At 33.9% G+C, this 12733-nt stretch overlaps 1 pseudogene; it reads left to right on the top strand.

The window, feature by feature from the left end:
• The first annotated feature begins 10284 nt into the window (after nt 1–10284).
• Nucleotides 10285–11300, top strand: LOC147785430 (exopolygalacturonase pseudogene; annotated as a pseudogene).
• The last annotated feature ends 1433 nt before the right edge of the window (nt 11301–12733 follow it).

Genomic DNA, 12733 nt, shown 5'->3' with positions numbered 1-12733 from the left:
CAATCATAAACCAAGTCCCTCTTGGGCCAGAGAGAGGGTGGGGCCCCATTGTTCAAGTCCCGAAATCAGTACTTAAGAGAACAACTCATCTAGTTTCCTCATCTGGAAAAGAGTGAATTTCATCTCATGATATTATGTTTCAAACTCCCTGATTGGTCAAGTCCCTAAAATTGTAGGCACATTGAATCGGCCTAAAGAGCCATTCTCACCCATGTAAATTAAAGAACAAGCCCTCACTGGCAGGAGTTCATAACTCACTCAGGATTAAGATCGACTCGCATATGATCATTGTGTGAAATATTAATCTTCTCAATTAACGGATTTATAAAGAGAGATTAAACATTTATTTGTCCAGTCTTATACAAACTCATTGTATAGGGTAGCCCCACTTACATGTCTCCATATGAACGATTTGAATCAAATCATTTGTAACCATTACAAAGTGGGTCGTATCAATAGTGTTACCAAGATAAGGCATCCAACTTTATCCATATACTATAGACTTTTTAGGTTATTACTTGAACACGGTCCTCTTGTATGTCAACCAAATACGGTTCAAGATTACATTAATAACCTTGGATTTTCATACCATGGATAACAATTAAATTACAAATAAACTAATAAAAATTATTGTTAAAAACTAAATAATTAATTACGAGGCTTTAGGGCATAAATTCCAACAAATATGACATGTATTAAGTGACAACTATATGTACGTAGTCTAGAAAAACTGATATGAACCAAGAGACATCAATCATACAATATACTTCAATGAAGATATGAAGAGAAGGTTGTCAAAATTATCAAAAGATTTTTCAATTCATGCTACATTGAAGAAGAATGAAGTTTGATTGTTGTAAATTTTGGGTGGGTTGCAATTTAGAGTAATTTAGAGTTATTGTATGATTGATGTCTCTTGGTTCATATCATTCTATGCAACTCTATGTAGTTTAGGTTGCATGTAGAATCATTCAAGCTCGACATGATCAATCTTGCTTGTGGAGTGATTCGAATCTCAATCAAGTGTTCTTGTCTTGAGATATTTGATCAACAAGAATCATTGAAGCTAGACATGATCAATCTTGCTTGTGGAGTGATTCAAATCTCAAAAAAAGTGTTCTTGACTTGAGATATTCGATCAACAAGGTAATCCGAATCTTACTCCCCTTGTAGTTGATTCCTTATCATATCATTTGGTATCAGAGCTTCAGGCTCAAGATTGGATATATGTTTCCTTTGCGTTTATTTTCAATTTGTTTTTATCTTTATAGTTTTTAATCGACCCAAAATAAAAAAATCCAATCTGGGCTCTACTAAAAAAATTTGAGAGGTGAGAATGAGAGCTTCATTTGTGTAAATGAGTGCAAACAGAGTGGCCTAAAATTTCTTGAGTGTATACACGTGAGAGAGTGTTGCGAGGTCGTCTATATTTCCATATCTTTTTTTTTTTTTTTTTTTTTTTTGCAGCAAAGTTGCACAAATAGATTCGAGGACGAATCCTCTTGAAGAAGTGGAGAATGATATGAACCGAGAGACATCAATCATACAATATACTTCAATGAAGATGTGAAGAAAATGTTGTCAAAATTATCAAGCAATTCATGCCACATTGAAGAGGAATGAAGTTTGATTGTTATTTAAGACTTTTAATTTACTTTAGGTTACAATTACATAATGGTTAATTATCGCCATTAAGTATGAATGTTACAACTCTTGGAATGTCTTTAATAGTTTCATTTTGAGGCTATATAAAGCCATGTATGTTGTATTTGTAAGTAGACTTGGGAAATATAGAAAGAAGCATTTGTGCTTTTCTTTAGCCAATGGCTAAGTTTCTTTGCAATTCTATGTAGTTTAGATTGCATGTAGAATCATTCAAGCTCGACATGATCAATCTTGCTTGTGGAGTGATTCGAATCTCAAATAAGTGTTTGAGATATTTGATCAACAAGAGTCATTCAAGCTAGACATGATCGATCTTGCTTGTGGAGTGATTCGAATCTCAATCAAGTGTTCTTGCCTTAGGTTGTCAAAATTATCAAAAGATGTTTCAATTCATGCTACATTGAAGTATATTGTATGATTGATGTCTCTTGGTTCATATCAAAAACACCTCAAGTCGACAATTCCTCTGTGACTTCTAAGCTCCCGAGAACCCTATCGCCACGATCTGTAGCTTCACGGACCTGAAAAAGAAATGTAAATAGGAATGAGTATAAATATATTTAATAAGCAACATACTTATAGGCTCTTATCGCATCCATGTCAGAGTAGGGAACCACCAGCTTACTCTATAGGCTCTAGAGTTTCACAGTCTTGGTACAGACATTTGGGCAGAAGATTTAACCTTCATAGCGGTATCCGACATCTAAGGATGATGCGCTACGACATATAACTTTGTACCAGGTGAGGAACATGGTGAGTGTCAGCCTGCTTGTCGTCAATGGAGGAGTGAACTGGCAAACCCGTCGCACAGGCCATGAGATCATCCAAGGTTGGGGCGTGCTACTTTTCGATACAAGCCAGCTCGAAAAGTTATTGATGATGTTAATATAACACATGAGAAAGCAATTTGGATCTTAGGCACTCTTAGAACATCAATTATAGTAAATAACTAGCATGTTCATAAGTATTAAAACTCAAGGTGTTTTAGTACTAACCTTTTGTAGTTTAAATTCCTTTTTCCTCACGAATCGGTTTCGAACCACCACTAGTGTCTTCTCCACTATTCTCCGACCTTAGAACGGGATTGTGGAATCCGTTGAGTGACTAAACTTGGGAGGGATTTAGTATATATGAACAGAGAGTTTGTGAGAGTTTTTCTCATGGTTTTTGGAAGGGAGAAGTTCATGTACCTTGATCACTCTATTTATAGAGTTATGTTTGCATGTTGATGCAAATTTGAGATCACCAAATTTTGACACTCAATATTCCACTCAAATGTTTGGGATTATGTGACAAACATGCAAGTTTGAGTTCACCAAATTTTGACACTCAAAATAATATTTAAATTTGTCTGTGGGTTTATTTGGCAAGCATGCAAGTTTGGTTAAACCAAATTTTGACATCCCAAAATTCCACTAACTCAAACATGGATTCTTCCATGGAGTGAAGCCAACCTTCTTACTTTCTTCATTTTAATTCAACAATTAATTTGAATAATTAATTTCAAATTAAGTAATATTAAATGATTAATTAAACCATTTAATTAATATTTAATATTAATTCAAATCCCAATCCCAATCAATTTCGACACATATTTGATTAAAATATTTAAATCTTATTTAAATATCTCAGATTCTCTTTTTTATTTAATTCATAAATAAAACAAAAAAAGGGTTAAATACATCGTATATATGTAGCGCATATTCCCTAATTTGAATTCGAACACTTCGAACCCACTCGTCACACAGTTCTATGGTTTAGTTCGATATGAGCTAGTAGAGAGACCTAATGGACCTATAGATCATGAGCTCCAACAATCCAAGATTAACCGGTTAAATTCATTAACCTTGTTAACCAACACTCGTTAACTACTAAGACACTCCACTATAGCCTAGTAGTTGCACTCCCCTCACTATAGATATATTTTTGTCCATTTGATATAACTATGATTAGTAAGTCGATCCTTCACAAGTTGTTCGTAACTAGAGTTGGGTCAATTAACCGTTTTACCCCTGAAGTTACTTCTTGTTTCTTATGTCCCACTGATCCTCTTATGAACAATTGGTTTGTGGTCAAACTAGTAAACCGAATCCCTCTCAGGCCAATGCGAGGGTGGGCCCCTTGTTTAATACCTAGAGTCAGTACCTAAGGGAACTACCTCTCTTCTATCCCTAAAAGTAGGTAGGAGCGAATTCCATCTTGCACCCCACGCCCCAGCCATTCACCTAGTGTTACCCCTGAAATGGGAGACCTATTGAGTCGGCGAACTCGAGTCACTCTCACCCATGCAATTCTAAGGATAATTTCGAATAAACAGAAGTTCATGGTTAGCTCAGGATTAAGATAGAGTTACCTAGGTCATTGAATGAAAAGAAAATCAGTCTCAACAGTAAACGACATTATAAAGTGAGAGTGATTTTCTTCATGGTCCAATCTTATTCAATACTCATTGCGTAGGACGCCACCACTCACATGTCTCCGCATGTACAATTTAGTAATCACATTGTTATGTCATATACAAAAGTGGGCCGCATCCACAGTGTCCCCAAGATAAGGTACTCAGCCTTATTCTTGTACTATAGATTATTTTGACTATAAACTTGAACTTGATCCACTCTTATGTTTCTACATATAGTTCAAGTAATCATACTATAGCTAGAGTATTCTTAGTTTATTCGATTTAGATTAACGATAGTAAAATACAATTTATTCAATAACAATCTTTACTGAATAAACATCAATGATAACTTTATTGAAAATAGAATATGTTTTTATTTACAAACTATGAGTTTTAGGACATAAAACCCAACAACCTGCATGATCAACATCCTCCCATAGGAAATCCTCACATAGGAAGAATCTTATGTGCAGGTTAACCTCTAACTACTTGCGTGTTCAATGTTCTACCATAGGATGGACCCACCATGCAGAATAGTCAATCTACCACTGAGTATCACAATCCTAACCAATGTAACACCTCGCTTGATGGTATCGTACAAGAGTGGAAAGGTGAGTGGAAACTAGTTGAACGCCATACCAGCTACTATCGGTTTAGAAATCTTTCTTCTACATCCTGAGGTACTTAGGTGGCCTTCTAGGTCTCAAGGGTGGTTAGGCGGTCTTGGTAGGGACTCAAGTCTCCACTCTCATAATTCCTGACTCCTTGAGTCTTTCATGGTTCAGAGTTGTAGGTTCTCACCATCTAATCATCCCTCATGATTCCACTTTACGACAACCATGTTTATGCACTCTACATATATATCAAATTTTGTGTCATGTGCTGACCATGGAACCCTTCACAATCTTTCACGAACTTTTTCCAAATTCTGGTGCATAACATGTGCTATCCAACTAATCCATAGAGATTATATTCTTCTTGAGACCAGAAATATATCTAAACTTCTTTAATGTCCTGATTTCTTACTCGAGTTTGTTTGCAGACATCTCCATTGATTTCAATCATCAAGGTTTTTCTTGTCGGCAAGATACACCTTAAAAAAAAATTCGGATTTGAAATTTTGAAACAATTTCTTACTTAGAGTAGAATGGAATAATGCGCCTAAATCCAAAATCCAAGATTCAATCGAGCTGTCCACAATAAGAATTATTGCAACACGTTACGTTTAGCATGTTTGGAGATTTTTTTCGGTTCTTTGATTTTCATCGTCCTTGTTTGTTTGGGCTCTTTCATTTACTTTTTCCCCTTTGATCAACACTAAGAGCATTGCCTTACGAATCTCCAATTTTCCGTTTTCAAATACTTTCGCTGAGAACTAAATCTCAAATTTAATTAAACTTCAACTTATTAGATATTTGGGAACGGTTGTTTGCGACAACAACAGTATCCCACAACTGTAAAGAGGACATCAAAATCAGTTCTTTAATTTAATCTTCAAAATTAATTTCCACCGAACTCAGTTGACTTAAAATCATATTGAATTCATTTATATGATCCACAACAGATCTACCTTCAGACATTTGTAGATTGAAAAATCTTCGAATCAAATACACCTTGTTCATACTCAACGGTTTTTCGTACCTATTTAATAGCGCCTTCAATAGAACTTACATTATCTTCTCCTTGATAATGTGAAACGCCACATTTTTTGACAGTGTCAACCAAATCAACCCTAAGGCCTGCCGATCCTTGAGCTTTCGCTGCTCTGTGGTTATGATATTTGGTTTCACCCCAATAGAGATTCATGGAGATCTTTCTGGTACAGAAAATCTTCCATCTACATCTTCTAGAAACCAAAATTGGATCAATTGAACTTCTCTCAATTCCAATCTTTGAGCTTTCCATCTTCACATATGTTATAACCAAGATCAAATTTGAGTCATACATACTTATGCGTCTGTCATGTTTTCATTATGTTTTCAGGCATCTTCGCTACGAGAGAAGCATCAAGGTCTTGCATGGCCAACAAATCAGTAACTTTGCGCCAAACACCAAAATTATTGATTCCATCAAATTTTTCTACTTCAAGATTAAAACTCAAAATTCTCGATCCACATCCTGATTTAATATCAGATGACTCTGCCATTTGTAACAAGTAATCTGGATGAAAGTAGAAAAATACAATTCTTGAAAATTGATTTTCAAGAAAATAAGCACGATTGTGAGCATGTTTTGTAGTTGATGGGGTCAAAACTTTTAGAATACCCCAAATACCACAACCAGGCTTTGATACCACTTGTACAAAAATGATACAATCTTCAAAGCTCTAATACCATTTGTTATGCGCCGAAATGCTACAACCACAAAACTATGATATCAATTGTTGTACCAATAGTGGAAGCAAGATCAAATGTACTCACAACACCAACTAATGAAATTTTAACAAAAAGACAAAGATTTATGTGGTTCAGAGACAAGAAATTCCCCTACATCCACGTATAGCCACCAATCACTAATAATCAAAGTGTTTACAAGTATACTAATAATCAAAGTGTTTACAAGTGAATACTTCACTCTCACGCTACAAAGTCTCTTACAAAAAAGTTTATCCAAAATGTCACTCAAAATACAATGTGACACACAAACTCAATCAAATTCCGATATCCTCAATCTCCTAGACAAACCCTTTATATAGGGATAATTGAGGTAGAATATGAATGTTATATATATACTAAATGAGGATTAATAACCAAAATAAATAAGATATTAATTAAAATGGTTAAAGATTAAATAACCAAATTAATATTTTTATTTAACCAAAACGAGTTAATAACTAAATTAAATAAAAAAATTTATGACAATTTACAACAAGTTCATAATTTGCTTAATCGGTGGAGATGATTACCAATTTAACCTTAAGAGTCAACTTTTTTTAGAACGGTAACGACCCTAATTTTCTTTAACCTAATTAGTGACGTCACTTATGCATACATAACTTATTAAGCGTAAGCTCATCATAAATAACCTTCTATTTCGTAATCGAACCAAAACATCCTTATCTCTAAAAATAAACTTTCAAATAACTGAATTTAAAAATGAAAACATCCTTATCTCTAAAAATAAACTTTCTAATAACTGAATTTAAAAATGAATCCGCTCCCAAACAACCTTATCTCCAAAAATAAACTTTCAGATAACTGAATTTAAGAATCAATCTAGACTTTCAAATAACTGAATTTGAAACAACCCTAACTCTAAAAATAAACTTTCAAATAAATGAATTTAAAAATGAATCCGCTCCAAAAATAAACTTTCAAATAAATGAATTTAAAAATGAATCCGCTCCAAAACAACCTTATCTCCAAAAATAAACTATCAGATAACTGAATTTAAGAATGAATTAGAATTTCAAATAACTGAATTTAAAAATAAATCAATGTAACTTAAAACAATCGAATGGTGAACTCCTAAAAATATCCCATCTCCAAGGTTCTCAGCTGTAAACTCCTAAAAATATCCCATCTCCAAGGTTCTCAGCTTCCGTACATTGGCTTACCTCCTAAAAATATCTCATCTCCACGTTCAAATAACTGAATTTAAAAATGAATCTAAATAAAGCTCTTACCTCCTAAAAATATCCCATCTCCACCTTCAAATAACTGAATTTAAAAATGAATCTAAATAAAGCTAAATGAATTTAAAAATAAATCTAAATAAAGCAATACTGTAACGTAAAACAGTCCAAGGGTAAACTCCTAAAAATATCCCATCTCCAATTTACATGTGTTCTCAGCTTCAAGCTTGGTCAACCGTACATTGTTGCCATGCCTTTACCCGAAAAAAAAAATGTAGGGTCTTTACCTAAAAATGTAGGTAACACGTGGCTTGAGGCTTGAGTATTTTATGAAATACTCAGTAAGTCACCCACTATTGGGGTTAGGAATGCAAACACATGCATCATATGAGCGGGACCTTGACTTTTCATAAAACTTTTCATAAACTTTTCATAGCCTTGGGAGCTTTCCTATTCTGGGTAGGGTTGGGTGTGTGGTACTCCTTCACACAGCTTTCCTATTCTGGGTAGGGTTGGGTGTGTGGTACTCCTTCACACACGACCCATGTACGTGTACATGGACCCACCAGGCGACCTCGTAAACATACCCCCTGGACCTGACTTGGTCGAGCACAACGTGTTACACGTAGCCGAACACCACAGAATAGAAAAGGGCCCGCATGATATCATGACAAACATAAATATCGTATTTCATTCTTTCGTAACATAAAGGGGAAGAATCTCGATGCACGTGACATACATCATGAGGTCCCTTAACATATCTAACATGACATTACATAAGTAGTGCTAACATCGCATATATGTTTCTTACATTACATGGCGTCTCACATGACCCACATTACATGGCATACTACATAACACGATTGTGAGCACGTTTCATGGTTGATGGGGGTCAAAACTTTTAGAATTCCCGAAATACGACAACCACGCTTTGATACCAGTTGTTGTGTGCCGAAATGCTCCACAAAACTATGATACCAATTGTTGTACCAATAGTGGAGGCAAGATCGAAAATGGCTTTAATCTTATATTATAATAAAGTTAATACAACCTTCAAAGCTCTGATACCACTTGTTGTGTGCCGAAATGCTACAACCACAAAACTATGATACCAATTGTTGTACCAATAGTGGAAGCAAGATCGAAAAATGGCTTTAATCTTATATTATAATAAAGTTAATTGTAGCTTTTGTTGGGGTTCAAGTTGTTACAAGAATTCAACATATAAACAGGTACCTACGACATATAACGTTCATGTTGTAAATGGACATTTGGGGAACGATCCTCTTTTGTTGACGGAAAGAAATATTCTCTATTCTATTCAATGTACTAGCTCACAATCATGGAGAATACGTACTAAAGGGCAATAATGCTCTAAACGGGTGCTCTAACCAACTGAGCTACAAGAGCTACTTGAAACAAAAAACATACCAATTCTTAAATCACCAAACGAATAAACACCCAAGCTAGTGTATCATAAAATACAAACCAAAAGACATATTTATATGAATGAGAAAAATAAGCAAAATACTAATTTGTCTTTTTAATGTAAACCCAAATCAAATAAAATTGTATTACGAAATAGATATGTTATGAAACTCTTGAAATTCGATCTAATATTACTGTTGAAGAACAAGATGTTTAGATCTAAATTATCCAAGAAACCACAAAACGATAAGCAATCAATCCAAGAGAAAGTTTTTGAACCGATTACCTCAATGATTAAGATAAAGAGTAAAAAGGAAAAAAAAACAAAAAAACTCATTTATAAACTCATGATTCAAATCGCTTCACAGAATAACTCAGTCAAGCCTACTTGCATAACTCTAGCACGTAAATCTAAACACAAGAAATGCAAAAGAACAAGTTCATGGGTAAAGAAGCATACTATTCAACTTTTATTCTAATATCCAAAATCTTTGTACCATACTAATAACATAAATGACTATTTATAACCTTGAAAATAAACCTTTAAAGTAATATATAGTCTATTGAAATGTTGTAAATGTCTTGTCCATCAATACCATAACGTCCATTAATTAATTTTAACTTAGAATTTTAATATAATATTATAAAGTGAAAAAAATACTATAAAACATCTCTAAATTTAAACACCTACCCTACAATCTTATTATCCACCAAGAAGTTTTTGTGGCATAATTAAGACACCTTATTCGTTCATTCTCCCATTCTTCAAGAGGATTCGTCCTCGAATTCAATTGATTTCCTTGTAATGCAAACTTAAAATTATTTTCATTCCGTGGTTTTAATCTTGTCGAGGTCTTCCCTTTTATCTTTAGGTCATGCATGGATGTAAAAGTGAAATGGGAGTGTCGCTTCCTATGCAGCCCATTGGTCTTATTTTTTTCCATGAGTTAGATATTGGCACGAGTTGAAATTAATTATTCAAACTTGCTTTATAATAAGAATTTTAATTTTCGACAAGAATTCAACCGAAAAGGTAGATACACATAGATTGAGTGCTCCCCTTAGAAAGAAAATTCTTTTACTTCCAAGTTTCTGTATTTGTACCTTTGGTATACAAAATATTGTTCCCCTAAAAAACTAGAATCATTTTTCTTTTTAGTCTCTATACCCACGTCAAATATTTCTTTTTATTTTTCATTTTCTTCACTTTTTGTCTCTAATGGCCATTGAGCAACATATAATTTGTATACTGTATTTGCTGGCCTACCTAGAACCTAAAGCTCGGATACGAAATGACCGCTCTAACCAACTAAGCTACAAGAGCCACTTCGAAAAGTATTTGTACCTTTGGTATACAAAATATTGTTCTAAAAAACTAGAATCATTTTTCTTTTTAGTCTCTATACCCACGTCAAATTTAAAGTCCATCAAATATAATATCAATAATATCAATATAATGACACCAGAAAACAGTCCAAACTCTGATGGAATACACATCGGTCCATCAAATAAGATCACAATCACAAAGTCCAAAATTGCAATTGGAGATGATTGCATTTCTCTTGGAGATGGAAGCAAACTAATTGAAGTCACCAACGTGACGTGCAGACCAAGACATGGAATAAGCATCGGAAGTCTTGGAAGATACACTAACGAAGAACTTGTTGAAGGTGTCATCGTAAAGAACTGCACGTTAATTAACACCACTAATGGTGTTAGGATCAAAACGTGGCCAGCTTCTGCTGCTAGCAGCACCGCCACCAATATGCACTTTTTGGACATTATAATGGTCAATGTTAGCAACCCTATTCTAATAGACCAAGAGTATTGTCCGTGGAATCAGTGCAATCGGCAGGTATGGATCGCATTCTCGAACCTTTCATTCATTTTTTCATTATAACTTAACAAATAAACCATTTGTTGTCTCATTTTAATTTTTAGATTCCTTCAAAAATTAAGATTAGTACAGTGAGCTTCAAGAACATTAGAGGAAGTTCTGCAACTCTGCTGGCAATCAAACTTATTTGCAGCCGTCACTTACCATGTGACGATGTAAAAGTAAGCAACATTGACCTCACTTACAATGGAATAAAAGGTCCTATTTCTTCCCAATGCATGAATGTGAAACCTATCATTTCAGGAAGACCGAACCCCAAGATATGCTCCTCTCCTTATGTTGTCCAATGGATTGTTCATTGCCATAGAACTTCAAATATAATAGACAACCTTAATTAAAAAAGAAGACCGCCTCTATCCATTTGACTCTCATTCTTTTGAGTTTCTTTTGTTGTACTTTTCGAAATAAATAAGATGGTCGACTGTTTGAAGGAGACTTTGTGTCGTGAACAACCTAATGTTTTTATTACCACCACCTTATATAATAAAATTGTTCCAAGTCTTGTTTTTTTCGTTCTAGTTTTGAATTCGAAATAAGACAATGTAATTGTAACAACCATTATTAAAAAAAAAAACTAATCGATTACTCAAGAAAAGAATCTTTAACCAACAAAAATATCTAACTCTTTCAATTAGTTACCCTAAACAAATCAATTACCATTAGAAATCTTTTAGACAGAATGGATGAGTTAGATTTAATCTCCTAACTACTTCCCATATTGCACAGATCCATCTTTATTGTTAAAGAAGAATTAAAATTTGAGGTGAGTAATCCAACAAGTCGTGTCCTTAAATCTATCTTTTTCATCAATAGTTTAATTTTGGTTGCAACTTTTGGATATGACTTGTTAAAATTTAGCTTTCAGATTAGAAAATTAAGTGACAAGTATTAATATGTATTTTAGGAATTTACATTTAATATCGAATTATCTACCTATTTATCCCGACCAAGTTTAGTTATAGGAAAAATGTCGATAGTCCTAGAAAAATTAAATATCAAAAGTAGCTAAATGTTCTAGGAGTTTAATGTACCAGAACTCATCAAAATTTGCCCAAATCCATGGTAAATAAGGCCAAAAAATAATAGAAATCACAAAAGAGAGAAAATAAAAACAGAATTTGGTCTTGATCGATGATGCTATGTTTCGTGTTTTCAAGTCTTAAGATATTTGTTGTTCGTGAGTTTAGCTGGGTCGAGTTGAGATATTTTTAGACCTAACGCAATTAATTGGATCATAAATTTATTCAACTCAAACAACCCTTACTACATAATTAAATCTTTTGATTTTATTGTTTAGAATAAAATCTTAAGAAAAAGAAAAAAAAAAGGAACTAACCAATTTGGAAATGGCAAATGTTTCCCTGCTAAGATTTGGACCACGATTTCAAATTTGGATTCAGCAACTAGCAACTGATACCCTTGACGTTCCCCTGCATCTACCATGACATACCTACATTACCAACTTATCTTGAATTGCTTATAAGAGTGAAAACTATCCACACAAACCAACACCATTTTTTGTAGCATGCTTTTTCCTTACTCACATGCCTCCTAAGATGTAATCTCATACCTAAAATTTGGACCTTGGGAATCCAAATTTGGCATCTAATGGCCCCCACAATTTCTTGCCTCTTCAATGATATGGTCACATTAGTTACTTGTTTTGAATTGCTCCTAGGAGTGAAAACTATCTCTAAAAATCATGTTGCCTACTTTGATGCTTCAAGCATAAGACTCAAAAGTTAAGAGTGTTTAGTTTCGAACAATATTA

This window comes from Cucurbita pepo, unplaced genomic scaffold, assembly GCF_057944985.1.
Source record: "Cucurbita pepo subsp. pepo isolate OVF unplaced genomic scaffold, ASM5794498v1 scafford_17, whole genome shotgun sequence".
NCBI lineage: Eukaryota > Viridiplantae > Streptophyta > Magnoliopsida > Cucurbitales > Cucurbitaceae > Cucurbita > Cucurbita pepo.
Note: the sequence above shows the minus strand (reverse complement) of the source record. Positions and strands in the feature narration are given on the sequence as shown.